Source organism: Epinephelus moara, chromosome 17 (genome assembly GCF_006386435.1).
Source record: "Epinephelus moara isolate mb chromosome 17, YSFRI_EMoa_1.0, whole genome shotgun sequence".
NCBI lineage: Eukaryota > Metazoa > Chordata > Actinopteri > Perciformes > Serranidae > Epinephelus > Epinephelus moara.
Genome location: NC_065522.1, coordinates 26,362,402 through 26,378,163, shown reverse-complemented (window position 1 = coordinate 26,378,163; position 15,762 = coordinate 26,362,402). Strand labels below are relative to the sequence as shown.

General features: G+C 44.0%; 1 protein-coding gene across 3 annotated transcripts in view; it reads right to left on the bottom strand.

Annotated features, from left to right (window-relative positions):
* LOC126404439 (NACHT and WD repeat domain-containing protein 2) overlaps positions 1-15,762 on the bottom strand; it is a 95,590-nt gene that overhangs the window by 34,952 nt on the left and 44,876 nt on the right. The window lies entirely within an intron of this gene.

Genomic DNA, 15,762 nt, shown 5'->3' with positions numbered 1-15,762 from the left:
GTGTGTTACTCTCTGTGCTCTCTTCCTGCCAAAACAAAGAGTTTAATAGATAATTAGGACGGGCTGCTCCACTATCTTCAGCTGTGATTGACAGGAAAGGTCGTGAGCTACATTCTAGCTCAAATTGTTTCAAGTGACAGGTGCAAGTTTTAGCTCAGAGGAGAAAAAAGGATGTAATTAACTGCAGATATTTTGCTCTCCAAAATGCCAAAAGATCATTTTCATTTTGGCTTTTCTCACCAGAGCTGCAAAACCAACCAACAACCAGAGCTTATGAAATGGAAATAAGAAGACGAATATTTTTGTATACAATCCAAGCCCTGCTCCCTTAGTTACTGATGCTGTCAAGCTTTACGTTACGTGCTTTACCTTTATTTCAGCCTTCTCATGTCAAGCTGCTGTTAATTTTGCAGGCTAAAATGAAAACTACAACTGTAATTAGCTAACTTGTTAATATGGCTGACAGTCCCTCGTTGAGTTGGTTGAAAACTCCGTCTCAAGCTGACCCTTTAATGTTTCCAGCAGAGTCATATTTCGTTCTAACGTCAACGTCTTTGGCTGCTTAGCTTTAAATACTTGGACAGTAAAGACTGAGGTTAAATCTTTGCTTTATTGTTTGTATTTTGAAACACTATGTTTTCACTTTAAATTTAACAGGAGATGAAGGCTGGGTTAGGAGAACAGCAATCTCGGAACCAATCGGCTATCGGTCTGATGATGATTTAGCGTATGGGGCAACCCAGTCTCACTTCCGGCATCAAACACCAATGAACAAAGACGTTCTTTAACATCGGCAGAACACACGTATGGTTGCCTTTATAGTTTACTGGTGATCAGCAGAGTCAGGATAAAACGCAGAGGGACAAAAATGAAAGTTAAGGCGGCTAAAGTCTGAGTAGGGTGGTGGATGGGTCCACCAAACATTGACTTTCACCCGGGACAGCTGTGTACACGTCCTGAAAGATTATTAAGTCAAACCCTGTTCTTACTTCAAATGGATTTCTTCAGATGTGCCTCAGCCTGGACGCTCTGGCCACTCAAATCAGTAGCCATTTTAAATAGTAATTGTGCAAATTTGCAGGAAAGCCCAATCAGTCTTCTTTCAGCATTGGCAGTATAAAAACAAAATCGGGGAGTGCGGCAAAATGCCGCCAACCTACTTTTGTTCATATAGAATGTGCCTTTTTCGGGGTAATGGGGGGCGTGAGCAAGTAACAAAACGTGTAGCTCAGTGTGTGACGTAAACAGTGACGTGGAAGGGAAGCCATGGCTGGTCAGTCCTTCGGCGATTCTCTCGTAAGTCAGCCCGTCCTTCACCGTCCCCGTCATCTGACCGTTAATGGCCTCTTTGTTTGCGAGGGCAAGGAGGGCGCACAATTCCTTGTCTCCCCAGTTGCTCATCTTTACAGTGTCTGTCAGGTTTGCGTTTCCCTCTTGCTACTAGCTGCTCGCTAATTCCTGCTATCAGCTGTTTTCTGTTAGTCCACCGCCAGTGGGTCGCATGTGCGGCGTCTTCAACAGCTCCTCCCACAAGTCTTCAACAGCCCCTCCCGTGGCGGAAGGGCACCTCATTCTTTTTAAACCATATAGGTTACGTCAATATGTCTACCCTACGAGGCAGAAAATTGGGCACCTCGGATCAACTCGCCAATCCGGCTCTGTGTGTCTAAACGCTCGCAGCTTGCCAGCAAAATGACCTAATATTCGCTGAAAATCTGGCAGTGTAAAAGGGGCTAGTGTCTTTTGCGTCACTCGCAATGTGGCACACAACAACAGTGTCAAATTCAGAGTATTAGGAGTGCTGAGCAGAGTCCTTCCTGCTATTAACGGAGTGCTATGAAGGACGAGTAGAACAACAGAAATAAACAGTTTGGTGGCACCTTGAGGTTCTGCACTGTGACTTAGGGGGAAGGGGAAATAATGGACCTCCATTTCTTGTGCTTCCTCATTGGAAAGCCGTGTCACCAGTGTAGCCAAGTAGTTACTGACACCAACATCATTAGCACAGCAGCCCGTAGAGGTTTTTGATCTGATCTAATCACTTGCAAGCAACAGTGTTGATCGTCTGTCTTAAAGATCTGATTTGAGAAACAAACTTGATTTACCTGCAGTCTGAAGTTCGCTAAAGAACCTGTAACTGGACAGACTATCGAACCACCTGGCTGCCCCGCAGGTCGCCTCACCCACCCTCTTTAAATGACCTCCTATGAGTCACGGTGCTGCAGTAATGTGTCAGTAGAGGGTGGAGGCAGTGGGCTGAACTACAGTACAGTAATGCTGAGAGAGACATATAGTGTGAGGGAGAACAGTCACTCTCCAAGTTGCTGACAAAGTCTCTGTCAGGTTGCCTCGCGGTGGTACAGCAGGATGAATGGAGTCTGTGTGTGTGTGTGTGTCTGTATGTGTGTGTGTGTGTGGAGATAGAGATAAGGATAAAACCAACTGGTGTTTCTTATCAAAACGACAAAAATCAGGTGCTAACACACACATACAGACACACACGTTCACAGCACTCTCCACCCTTGCATGTAATCTACTGTCACTTCTGTCATCCACTCAGCTCACCAAAGCCCAAACTGTAAAAGATGTCCAAATATTTGCCGGGTGGCTTTAACATGCCTGTCTTAGCCGGAGAGCACGCCTGGAATGAGGCCATCTAAAGTGGATTACAGCATGACAGCTGACAAGCTAGAACTTCACTCCTCTGTGTGTGTGTGTTTTCATGTGTGTGTGCATGTTTTTCCTTCACAGAGGGGACGGAGGGGTTGCAGTAGTTCTTATTACACTTCAGCCGCCGCAGGTGCAAGAAACACACAAGGCTAAAGTGACAATAGCGAAGCAGATAGCAGCCAAATGTAGCCCCAGTTTTAGCCGCACTCCTCCGCCCCTCCTTTAGTTTTTCATCCCTGGAAGGGTTTTATACTTTGGCTAAGTGCACTTTATCTGATGAGCCAGTTGGGAGAGGCGACTAAGATATTGTACACAGCTACAGTATGAATCAACAAATCAATCACTCGCGCGGTCAATCAATCAATGAAACACACAGTCAACTGTTCTGATATCTGCTGCGTAAGCTCTGGCACCGCAGAAGAAGAAATGGCTCTAAAAAGAAACAGATGATCTGATCAAAGAAATATTTAATTTACAGTGACGTGTGCACTCGCTCACAGAGCTGTGAGCCAACTCTATGCTACAACTGTAACTCAGAGTGAGATTCAGATTCTGTTGCAATATTAATAGTGCAACTAAATAAAATCTACCACAAATTACACATTTAAACAGCTAAATACTGGGATCTATATATAGGCTGCTATGATACCACAACTATCGCACATTCACATATGTGTAGTTTTTTGTTGAGCCGCAAGCGTCACGCAGGTTTACATCACCAAGGGTTTATGACAAAATCACTTGACAACACTGACTCCTGTGTGCGCACGGCGAGAAAGGAGAGGGAGAGACGCTGTGCTGCTGCCAGAGGAGCCGCTGACTGAGTTCCCTCTGAGCGGTAAGTCACTAAAAGAGTCTGAGAAGTCCGGGGCTGTTCATAAAACATTCATGACGCCACAGTTCATTGCCTGCAGCATGCCTTTACTGAGATCTAACTATGCAAGGGACTGGCTGTACGATACATGTTGTAGAGGTATGAAGGAAAAATACTGTTACGCCCAAAAACAGGGCTCATATGTGTGTGTGTTGCTGCAGTTTGAGAGGCTTGACTACCTCATAAGCCTCTCATAGGTGTAAAAAATGTCACGTGTGTTTAACCATTAACTGACAATAGGAATTTTGACCGATAAATACTACCAGTTAAACAGTTAAAGGGAAATTTCAGGCACGGTATTTCAGGCACGGTATGAGATCGCTGCTTGTTCTCACGATATTTCGGCTGTGCTTTGGAAAGCAGAGCTAAATGGTAAACAAACATGGCAGCACACCGGTAAGGTAAGACAACACGTTTACATGTCGTTTTCTATATGTTCTCTGACATTTATCCTAACGATATGAGGCGGTCTTTGTGGAAAAAAAGCTTGTTTAGTGGACTAACTTTGCACTTGAAGGTTGCCCGTTCACTTACGTTTTAACAGGTCTGACGCTACTATGCGCCCCGGCTGTATCTAGGCTAACGGCTAACATGCTAACTATTATTTTTATGTCACTAGTCACTTGAAACAAATTTAGGACGACAGAAGACAGGTTGAAATAAACCGAAATTTCCCTTTAAACTGTCGGCGTTACTGCGTTGATCACATGCTATTTTTGCAGAGGAGGTTATAGATGGCTGAGTTTTAAAGTTAGAGTAATGACACTGGTATCATATAAAACAAGAAGATCTAATAAAATCTAGTGGTATCAACCATGTCATACTAGCTTCTCAGGAAGGGGGCGAAATAACGCTCCAGACTACTGTACGTGCACACCAAGAGCTGCAAAAGCTGCAAAGCAGCCGAGGTCGCCCAGGCAGCGGCGCTGTCCAAAACATTTTTGGCAGCTCAAGTCGCTCATGACGTCATATATTTGAACGGTCGATCGTACTTGTCAATTTAAAGGAGCCGCAAAGCAGGTTACTGGCTGGAGCACAGTGCCTTTGCCGGCTGCCCAGTCCCAAAAGGTCGGCAGACCATGAACTCGTCACATTCACATGAAACAAGGGAGATTAGCATGCTAGGCGTTATATTAGCATCGATGTATTCGCCCCGAGTTTAAAAAATTCTTTCTCAATATCAGCTCACCAGGCAAACCAACGACTCGGGACACGGCTTCCCACGCCTGCTCCTTTTGATTTCGGTCCCTATATATAAACAGGTTCAAATCATAAAGGACTCGGTGTCCAGCTACAGCAGTGATTAGCTTCTCTCTCATTTTGAAGTAGGAACGAATGTGTGGTAGGAACTAAAGTTTCCGAGGATGTTCTCTGGGTTCCACACAAGCGATGGACATCTACTTTTCGATCGGTAGCTGGTCATTTGCAGCAGAAATGCATCATAGCCAATTTGCATAAAGTTCACGACTCCCCAACTTTCATCGGACACTCTGGTCGCCAAAACGCGGACGCTTTGCAGCTTTGCAGCTTTTGCAGCCGTGGTCACCGGTGCCCATTGAAAATGAATTGAATCGGTCACTTTTGCAGCTCTTGGTGTGCACATACAGTTAGGCTAAATTTCAGGAAGAGGCGTTGACCTCTCACCTCAAGATATCTGAATGAAAGTGGGTTTTGTGGGTACCAATGAGTCTCCCCTTTACAGACATGTCCACATTAGACATTTGGCTATTGGTTACAAAATAAAATGATAAATTAGCATCCCTAATCAAAGGTGTGGCACCATTTTCCATTTCAGGCTCGATGCCTATAGCATGCGATGCAATATATGCAAAAGACAAAGTTGATGAAACACCTGAACTGATTAAACTTAGGAGCAGAAAGTTGCTCTGTGTTCGACAGCAAGAAGAGGAGCGCTCTACAGCCATCTTCCTCTTAGCATTCAAGTTCGCCTCCTCTGCAGCCCGCAGTCTCCTCCAGGGCGGTCAGGTGAACCCGCAGTAAAACGCCTGTAAGATTTTAACATCGAAACATCTTAAACACTGCTGTGAGTGAAAAACTGCCACAGCTGGTATCAAAGTCAAGGTATTGAAAATGTTTTAATGACCCAGCCTTTCACAAGATCAGCAAATGTGTATTGAGCCACTGCTGAAACCAGTCCCTAAAAACTGCACCGATGTGCGACTGTTCCAGCAACGCTTTCTAAAAACTACAGTGCCCAGCTGTTTCAGGAAATTAATGGAGCTTTTATATAAATGAAACTCGGTGCTCTTAAAGATTTACATCTCCGGTAGAACAAATGGGATTGGGGCTGAAAGGGCTGCAGGGAAGTCAGACAAGTAGTTACGGAGAGACGCATGAACAAAGAGTTGGTTTTGGTCTTTTCACAGGATTTATTGACGGAGAATCACATCCTCTGAACATCAAAATTGATTTGAAAGGCTTCAGACTGGCAAAAGTCACTGTGTTGATTCAGTTCTTGCAGGTTTCATTCTCAGCTGGATTCTAGGCCGCGACTATTTGCTCAGAGATGTAAACCAGCCGGTCCAGGCTATATCATGTTAGCGCTTACATCATGTTGCATGAATGGAGGAGAAGCAGAGAGAAAATAAGAGCCAGAGTATCCTCAACTATCCTCTTACACGCAGTAACCCTGCTACACGGCCAGGCGAGTAGAACTGGATGAGCGGCTGCGTCCTCGAGGCATCTATCAAGTTTTCCTGTTTTTATTTTTTTTTTTACACGAGGGAATCTGAGACTGTCGGAGAGCAGAAGTAGCAGAGAGGAAAAGAAAAAAAAAAAACAGTCATGGCTCATTGTCATGCTTAATCTCCGGGTCAGTGACACCATCACCATGCCAACCCCCTGCTATCGCCATGGAAACCGGCTTTATTGCATCGGCAGGTTAGAGAAAAGCCCCCCTCGCCCAGGTGTGTGTGTGTGTGTGTATGTGTGTGTTTAACAGCCTTGCACCGCCACCTGTCTTGTGTTCAGCTGTGCCCTTTAAAAAACACTTGCTGCAATTGATTCCCACTCATAAAGAAATACTGACAGACCCAACAAAAAGCTGGTTATATAACAGCCAACTCTGTGTCGTCAACCAAGAAACTCTAAATCTTGATGGTCACACATGCCTGCTAATCAAAAGAACTTTGTATGGTTGTAATTTTACTCAAGCACCATTTTTCCACAGGGTGTCCAGATATCAGACACTTCAATTTAATGCTTTTTAAGACCTTTGAATATAATTTTTAACCAAATTTAACACTGATTTTTGGACATATCTTTTTCAAGTGTTGCAGGTAAGTAAAAAGGAAATGGGGCTTTCACACCACGGTGCAGTAACTCGCCGCTTCAAGTCATTAAAGTCAGGGGAAGGAAGCAGAGGGGAATCGTTTTCAAGCATAGCAGTAAGGGTATGAAGTGGTTGATGCCCATGTGCACATGCACAGATTTCCCTCTGGCTTTGGCCGATTAAATAGCAAGCATCACTGAAGCAGGAAGAGGAAAAGATGGAGGGGCTGATGATGTTGGAGCCTGAATACCTGGAGTTACAGAGCCAGCAACTTTTAAGGACAACCAGAAGAAAAACTAGGCCTGGGATCGTCCATCTATCCATCCATTTTCATCCACTTATCTGGGTCAGGCCAGCAGGCCAAGCAAAGCACCCCAGACGTCCCTCTCCCCAGCAACACTTTCCAGCTCCTCCTGGGGGACCCCAAGGCTTTCCCAGACCAGATGAAATATGTAATCCCTTCAGCGTGTCTTAGGTCTGCCCCGGGGCCTCCTACTAGTTGGACGTGCCTTGAACACCTCTAACAGGAGGTGCCCAGGAAGCATCCTGATCAGATGTCCGAACTAGCTCAAGTGACCCCTTTCGACTTTTGACGAGGTACTGGGGATCTATTCTGCGCTACACATCCTGCTGTTTTTTTCTGGTTACAAGATTTTGGGCATATTTATAATATGCCAGTTTCCTTTGGCGTATCTGGCACTCGTCAAACTTTCTGGGGATCAACTTGAAAAATTCTGTAACTATCCCATACAATTGACTTTTTGGACATCTTGCTAGCGAATCTATGAGCCCTTCATGTATGGTCAAACTGTCCCAGTGTCTGTAGTGCTGGACTGCTGGTGAGTCACAAAACTGTGAGAATAACGTATAATAATTTATGTTGATGCATAATGAATAAAGTTGGATTACATGGTCTTAATTTGTTTGTTAATCTGTTTGGAATTTTTGGGGTAATGCATACATATATGTAGAAAAATACTTTCAAATACTGATTTGGACCTTGATTACCATGGCATCGACTGAAGCGTTGACGCTTCCAAATATTCTGCTCAGTCCTACGCGCTGATGAGCCCCTCTTAATCAGCACAGGGGGAATTCCATCACCGTGACAGCCCTACTTCAATATCTGATACAAGCGGCCGAAATGAGTAAGGAGTTTGGACATCTGGAGGGAGCTCGAAGTAGAGCCGCTGCTCCTTTGTGTCAATAGGGGTCAGTTGAGGTGGTTTGGGCATCTGATCAGGATCCTCCTGGGCGCCTCCTGTTAGAGGTGTTCAAGGCGCGTCCCACTGGTAGGAGGCCCTGGGGCAGACCCAGAACACACTGGAGGGATCACATATCTCATCTGGCCTGGAGACACCTTGTGGTCCCCCAGGGGGAGCTAGAAGAGGGACGTCTGGGGTGCTTTGCTTGGCCTGCTGCCCCTGCGACCCTGCCTCAGATAAGTGGATAAAAAAGGATGGATGGCGACAGCCCTAGTTTAGGGGCTTTTAATGACTTTTAAGGACTTTTTTGAGGACTTGCGGACATGAATACTCATGTCATGTAATGAGATGAACAATACAATTCTTCATCTGAGCTTAAAACCCCTAATTCCTGGTGATCAGGTTGAGCTGAGGAGAAGGATTAAGTCTGTCTTTACATAGAAGTTACAATGAAGGAGATACGGAGGTTAGACGAGACGTCACTGCTGTTTGATTCGGGGCTACAGCACAGCACTGAATGATTCGTAGAGGTGAATGAGGAGCGATGTGTGAGCCAGAGTATTAAGAGGTTTCTAGTTGTTGCACAGATCCTCAGTGGCAGCAAGAAACACACCTACACTACGCACGTCAATCTCTGTTTCCTCTGTAGTGTTTCCAGGGAACCTGTTCCTTCAACTTCAAGCTCCCCTGCTCTCTTTGTCTGCCTCACACATCCCATCTCCGCCTTTCTATTTTCCTCCGTTCATCCCTTTTTCCCCCTCTGATGCATGCACTGGGCTCTGAGACAGTTGTGGGGCTGCAGACCCCCAGATCGGCTTCACTTTGAAGTCTCCTCTTACTGCCATGTGGCTGTGTGTATATGTGTGTGTGTGTTAGCCGGGGGAGACACTCGGGCAGCAGCATGAGGTGGGCATCTTTAGCAATGAAGGTGATGATAGTGGTGGGTGTTTAGAAAGTGCGAGCGGCTGTCAACAGTTTGAAACAGACAGAGAACAAGAAGAAAATGAGAGAAATTAAAACACAGTGAGCCAAGAAGAGCCTGGGAACAATGCACAGTGACTCACACACCGACGAACCGCTTGAAACCTACTGTATGTTATTGCAGAAACAAAGAGACCCTAAATTCTGCTGACGTTTTCCCCTTCCTCACATACATATCTAGGTCTACCACCCTGTAAAAATAAACAACGGCGCTCCGGAGACGGCCCAGACAACCCAGAACTGTCACAAACGGGGATCCAAGTCCCTGATCAAAGGCACCGCCGCTGCCACTGGGAGCTCCCCAGTCCAGGAAACGGGGCTGGCCGGCCCGTGTGTGCGGGGAGCCGGACTGCAGGGACCACAGCAGCTGGCTCTGACAAGTCTGAATGGGACTTCATTCTGTGGAGCGACGGTGGCCTCCCTTCATTCACCACCGAGATGAGCGAGTCGAACATGCCATTAAAGATTTAACCAGCCAGATGGGGAGGACATGCAGTATAGATGCATGTGTGTATCTCTTGAGTGTGTGTGGGTGTATACAGGGGTGTAAAGAGTCTGTATCACCCAGAGTCAAACTGATTCTCAATCTCCTGACAGAGAAAATGCCTCGGGTCAAGATCTGTTTGTATGTGCCCGTGTGGGTGTGTGTTTGAAAGCAGGAGAGAGGAAGGAAGATGAAGAAAGAACAAAGAGCCGTGTGTGCGCGCACCTACTTTCCCTCGGCGTGTTGTGTGGTGTTGGTTGAGGTCACTCGAGGTTAAGATGGTGAAATTGCAGCAGGGACAGAGGGCGGCGGGGCTGATGGGAATGAATGAGATCAACACGGCGTGTACGACACCGCGGCAAACACCAAGCCAGCAGCACAAAAGTGGGGAGTGCGTCACTTCTTCTCAGCTCAGATCTGCTAATTTCACTCCAGGTTAGACTGATTGAGCTCACATCGTACAGCCCAGTATCACACACATCTCAGTGGGATTTAGAGGCCGTGACATCGAATTTCACTTTAGCACATAAGGACAAAAAGTACCAAAGAAAGCAGAGACGGCCAACATTATCAGCAACCAAGTTTCAAAGTGCAGGGGTCAATACCAAAGTACTCAAGCAAGAAATGCTTTATATTGCTGGAATGTTGCCGCACTACTGGAATAGAAAAAGTGTGCACGTACCATCGATTAGATGGAGAGAAGATGTGGCAAGAAATATTCTTCTAACAACTATATTTGATGATATATATGTTTTATGGCCTGAAAACAAATCATGTTTGCTGCTCATGCTCAAAACATATTCCAGTTGTTGCAGCTTATATTCAACATACATATCTAATGCACCCTTTTCTAGATGCTGCTGTATATATCCAACGGACCCTTCTCTAGTTGCTGCAACATGTATCTGAAGCACCCTCTCTTGAGATGTAATGCATATGAAATGCACCCCTCTCTAGACGCTGCAACTTATATCTAACACACCCTTTCCTAGTTGCTGTAACATATATCCAACGCACCCTATTTTAGATGTTACAGCATACAAGTATATCCAGCACTCCTTTCCCTAGTTTCTACAACGTATATCTATTGCACCCACCTCTAGATGCAGCAACATATATCCAACGCACCCTTTTCTAGATGTTGCAACATATATCCAACACACCCTTCTCTAGATGCTGCAACATATATCCAACACACTCTTCTCTAGATGCCGCAACATATATCCAACACACTCTTCTCTAGATGCCGCAACATATATCCAACACGTCCTTCTCTAGATGCCGCAACATATATCCAACACGTCCTTCTCTAGATGCTGTAACATATATCCAACACGCCCTTCTCTAGATGCTGCAACATATATCCAACACACCCTTCTCTAGATGCTGCAACATATATCCAACACACCCTTCTCTAGATGCCGCAACATATATCCAACACACCCTTTTCTAGATGCTGTAACATATATCCAACACACCCTTTTCTAGATGCTGCTACATATATATATCCAACACACCCTTCTCTAGTTGCTGCAACATAAATCCAACGCATCCGTCTCCTTTTCTAGATACTGCAATATATTCAACTCCTCTCCAGTTGCTACAACATATATCCAATAGACCATTGTCTAGACGCTGCAATTCAGATCAAACGCACCCATCTCTATTTGCCGCAACATATATCAAACACACCCTCTCTTGAGATGCAATGCATATGAAATGCACCCTTCTCTATTTGCTGCAACTAATATCCAACACACCCTTCTCGAGTTGCTGCAACATATATCCAACACACCCTTCTCGAGTTGCTGCAACATTTATCTAACACACCTGTCTCTAGCTGCTGCAATATATATCAAACGGATCCTTCCTTAGTTGCTAAAACTTATATCAAACGCACCCTGCTCTAGTTGCTGCAATATATCCAACATACCCCTTTCTAGTTGCTGCAACATGTATCTAAATGCACCCTCTCTTCAGATGCTGCAACGCATATTGAACGCACCTTTTTCTAGATGCTGCACCTTATATCCAGGACACTACTCTCTCTGCAGTAATGCAATACAACGTAAATCCAATGCACCCTTCTCTTGATGTTGCAACAAGCAGTATATCCAACACATCTGTCTTGAGTTGCTGCAACATATATCCAACGCACCCTCTTCTAGATACTGCAATATATCCAACATACCCTTTACCAGTTGCTGTAACATATATCCAACACACCTTTCTCTAGATGCTGCAACACAAATCTAACACACCCTTTGGCAGAAGGCGGTCTATTCAAGCTGTCAGTGCCCTGCCTACTCTCATCAGCTGTTTCACACTGATCGTTTACCAACACTGCTGCTAACACTTGCTAGCTCTGCTGCAGGACGTCATAAATAATCCTGCCCGTCAACACGCTGATTTTGTGGCTTTAAGACTTCTTTTATTGACAATACCTGTGTGTGTTTGTGCCACACTACACACACTGCTGCCTGTGACCTCTGACTCTGCTGGTCGGCTCTTTGTTAACTTGGCATCAGACACCATTTCAAGCCTGTCTGTGATGTCACTGCTTTTGACTACAACACACTGCCTGACTCCACTAAGGTAAGGTTTAACAGTTCCTGCTCATGCTAACATGTGCGCTGATGTTTTGGCTCTGCTCAAGTGTGTGCTGTGTGTGCGTGGTGATATCAGTAGTTGGCTGGTGTATTGGTTTTCTGCAGATCTGCTTGTGGATTTTTGTTCATGCCTGCTATAAGGTCCATTTACTAGCTTTTTCTGGCGCTTTCAACCACATCTCATGCTCTTCATCAGCACATGGAGTTCTCTGAGTGGTCAAGGAGTAGCTGGTGTCATGGTCTTTATCCGATGTGGTTCTTGAGGGGTGTGTTTGCTATCGTGGGTCCTTAAACTCTGCTGTATTTAGGTTGATGTATGGTCATGAGAAGTGATGAGTTTGGAGCCTTGATGCTAAATTTAAATTACAAAGAAAAGCCATTAACAGCTTGGAGTTATTCAAACATATGGGGGAGTTGTGCAGCGAGACACTGTAATCTATCTGGTTACTGAGGCTGTTTTACTTGTTAGCAGCATGTTCATGGAGCAAGTGATACTGGCCTGATTTAAGGAGCAGCACTCCACTGGAAATAAACCAGAATGAATCATTAAGCTGCACATGTTTCCCACTGAAACGTGTGTTTGTGTGCTTGTTAGTGTAAGAGAGAAAGAGAACAACAACTTGTGAATGAACGAGGAAGGACAGGATGGAAGAAGTGGTGCATGGAGGCAGTCTGGGGAAGGAGATTATGCTCCCTGGAGACCGGGGCTCCTGTCCTACCCATAATGCATTACGTCTCCCTGTGATCTCTCACCTCAATTTCAACCTCTAGAAACGGATCTGTTCCATTTGAATAATTCACCATCAATTTCTCTTCCTGTCGTCCCTTCCCCTCTTCACTCCTGTCTTCAGTCGCTTCCTTCCTCGTGCCCGACTTTTTTTTTTTATGTGGCCTAAAATTATCTTAAAAAGATCAGTGAAATGTCAGCCGTAATTACGCGTCCTACCACTCTCTCTCCCTCCTGGCAGAGGTCTTCACATAACTCATTCATACAAGTGTAATTTTAGCTTTGCTGGGATTTTCAGTATTTCCAATATGCCTGCTCAAGATAAGATACTCTCCTCTGGTCTGCACTCCAGTAAAGATGACTTTGCATTGACCATCGTGCTTCTGAAGTGGTTTCACTTTTGTTGCTGTTCAGGTCACCTAACCAACCCATCAGGTAACATGAATGAAAATATATTATTTACTGAAGTGATGAAGTTACTGACATCAGCACCCAAATCAACTATCAGGGCTGCACCACATATCTGTCAGCAGTCAACAGTCACTTTGCAGGACTTGTGATGTCATGTGAGGCAAATTAACTCAAACATGTCTTGCTACAACTTTTTTGCTGCTTGATATGCAAGAAAAACTTGCACAGTTTTCATTTTCCATGACTAATGTGACAAACCAAGCATTCCAGTTTAAGACAGGTTATGTGTGTGCATGATGTAGTCTGGTGGTGTTTGTTATGGGAGTTAAGAGTCTCCTGCATGTGTGTATAGAAAGTACCGTAAGCGGGCTGGCAAATGTTGCAGATACAGTGACGTGGTTGCTTTTCCAAAGTTACAGTGGTCAGCAGGAAGTGTCTAAATAAACCCAGGTTCAAGTACAATGACAGTGAAAAAGGGCTGTGTTTTATTTCTCTGCACAAATGAAGTAAAGCATGTGTTTAATGCAATGTTCTCATGACGTTTCACAACCATTCTCAATCAGACTGTAAAAGATAGGTACCAGCTACAAGCCATGCTAAAGCTAAGTGAGTTAGGCTAAAGCTATTAAAGTTAGACTAAATATAACTGACTTAAGCTAAAGCTAACTGAGTTAGGCTAAAGCTAACTGAGTTAGGCTAAAGCTACATAAGTTATGCTAAAGCTAAGTGAGTTAGGCTAAAGCTATTAAAGTTAGACTAAATATAACTGACTTAAGCTAAAGCTAACTGAGTTAGGCTAAAGCTAACTGAGTTAGGCTAAAGCTAAGTGAGTTAGGCTAAAGCTACATAAGTTATGCTAAAGCTATCTGAGTTAGGCTAAAGCTATTAAAGTTAGACTAAATATAACTGACTTAAGCTAAAGCTAACTGAGTTAGGCTAAAGCTAACTGAGTTAGGCTAAAGCTATTTGAGTTAAGCTAAAGTTATTAAAGTTAGGCTAAAGCTTTTTGAGTTAGGCTAAAGCTATGTGAGTTAGGCTAAGCTATGTGAGTTAGGCTAAAGATAACAAAGTTAGGCTAAAGCTATCTGAGTTAAGCTAAGGCTTTTTGAGTTAGGCTAAAGCTATCCGAGTTAGACTAAAGCTATCTGAGTTAGGCTAAGCTATGTGAGTTAGGCTAAAGATAACAAAGTTAGGCTAAAGCTATTTAAGTTAGGCTATAGCTATCTGAGTTAAGCTAAGACTTTTTAAGTTAGGCTAAAGCTATTAAAGTTTGGCTAAATATCATTGAGTTAGGCTAAAGCTACATACGTTATGCTAAAGCTATCTGATTTAGGCTAAATATAACTGACTTAAACTAAAGCTAACTGAGTTAGGCTAAAGCTATTTGAGTTAAGATAAAGTTCTTAAAGTTAGGCTAAAGCTATCTGAGTCAGGCGAAAGCCATATGAGTTAGGCTAAAGCTATCTAAATTAGGCTAAAGCTATTTGATTTAGGCTAAAGCTAACAGAGTTAGGCAAAAGCTATTTAATCTAGGCTAAAGCTTTTTGAGTTAGGCTAAAGCTATCTGAGTTAGACTCAAGCTATCTGAGTTAGACTCAAGCTATCTGAGTCAGGCTAAAGCTATGTGAGTTTGGCTAAAGCTGTCTGAGTTAGGCAAAAGCTAATTGAGTTACATTAAAGCTATTTAAGTTAGGCTCAAGATGTTTGAGTTAGGCTGAAGCTAACGGAGTTAGCTCAAAGACACCAGAGTTCTTCCAACAAGGGTTCAGAGCTGTAAGGCTGAACATTAATCTGCAAGAGATGAGGAGGAAACCAACATAAGGGAGCCACTTCATTTTAGGGTATTTCAGGGTTCAATTTTAATGTTTACTTTCCTTGTCCTGTTGGGCAAGTGGATCAAAAAATCTGCCTGTCCAAAGTCAGTTTTTACTTCCCCTACACAAATCGTTTTATGTATAAGCAGTTGTCAAATCACAACTTTGAGTTACAACCCTGATTTATCCACCGCACTCTCAAAGTTGCAGCAAATTGTGCCATACATAGAGTTTGACCCACATCCTCTAACACCACCCTGTTTCCAGGGTCATTGAGACGCCTAAACTTTGCCTTTACGCGCCGCCATTTTCTTGTGAGGACCCAAACAACTCTCAGCAGAGATGGGAAGAAAGCAAGATGTCTCACTCCTTAGCTTCTCCCATCTTCTGCTCCAGAAAATAATGTGTTTAATTTTTTTTTTTTTTACCACTTACAGATCGGGTAGGTAAGTTGCTTCATTTCTTGCATTTCTGATATGGCATTTTACTTGCTGTAGGCAATCTGGCAACCCTTATTGTTGAGCCCTGATATGAGGACAGTAGTGTCATGGTGAGTCAACCACTGTATTAAACTAACCTAACTTCCCCCTCTGCAAGTCATCAGTTGAAAATTACTGTCATACAATAAACACATAGAAGAACAGGGTAAAAGGCTGCTGTCATTTTTTTCAAATACAACCACACAACGACTCATA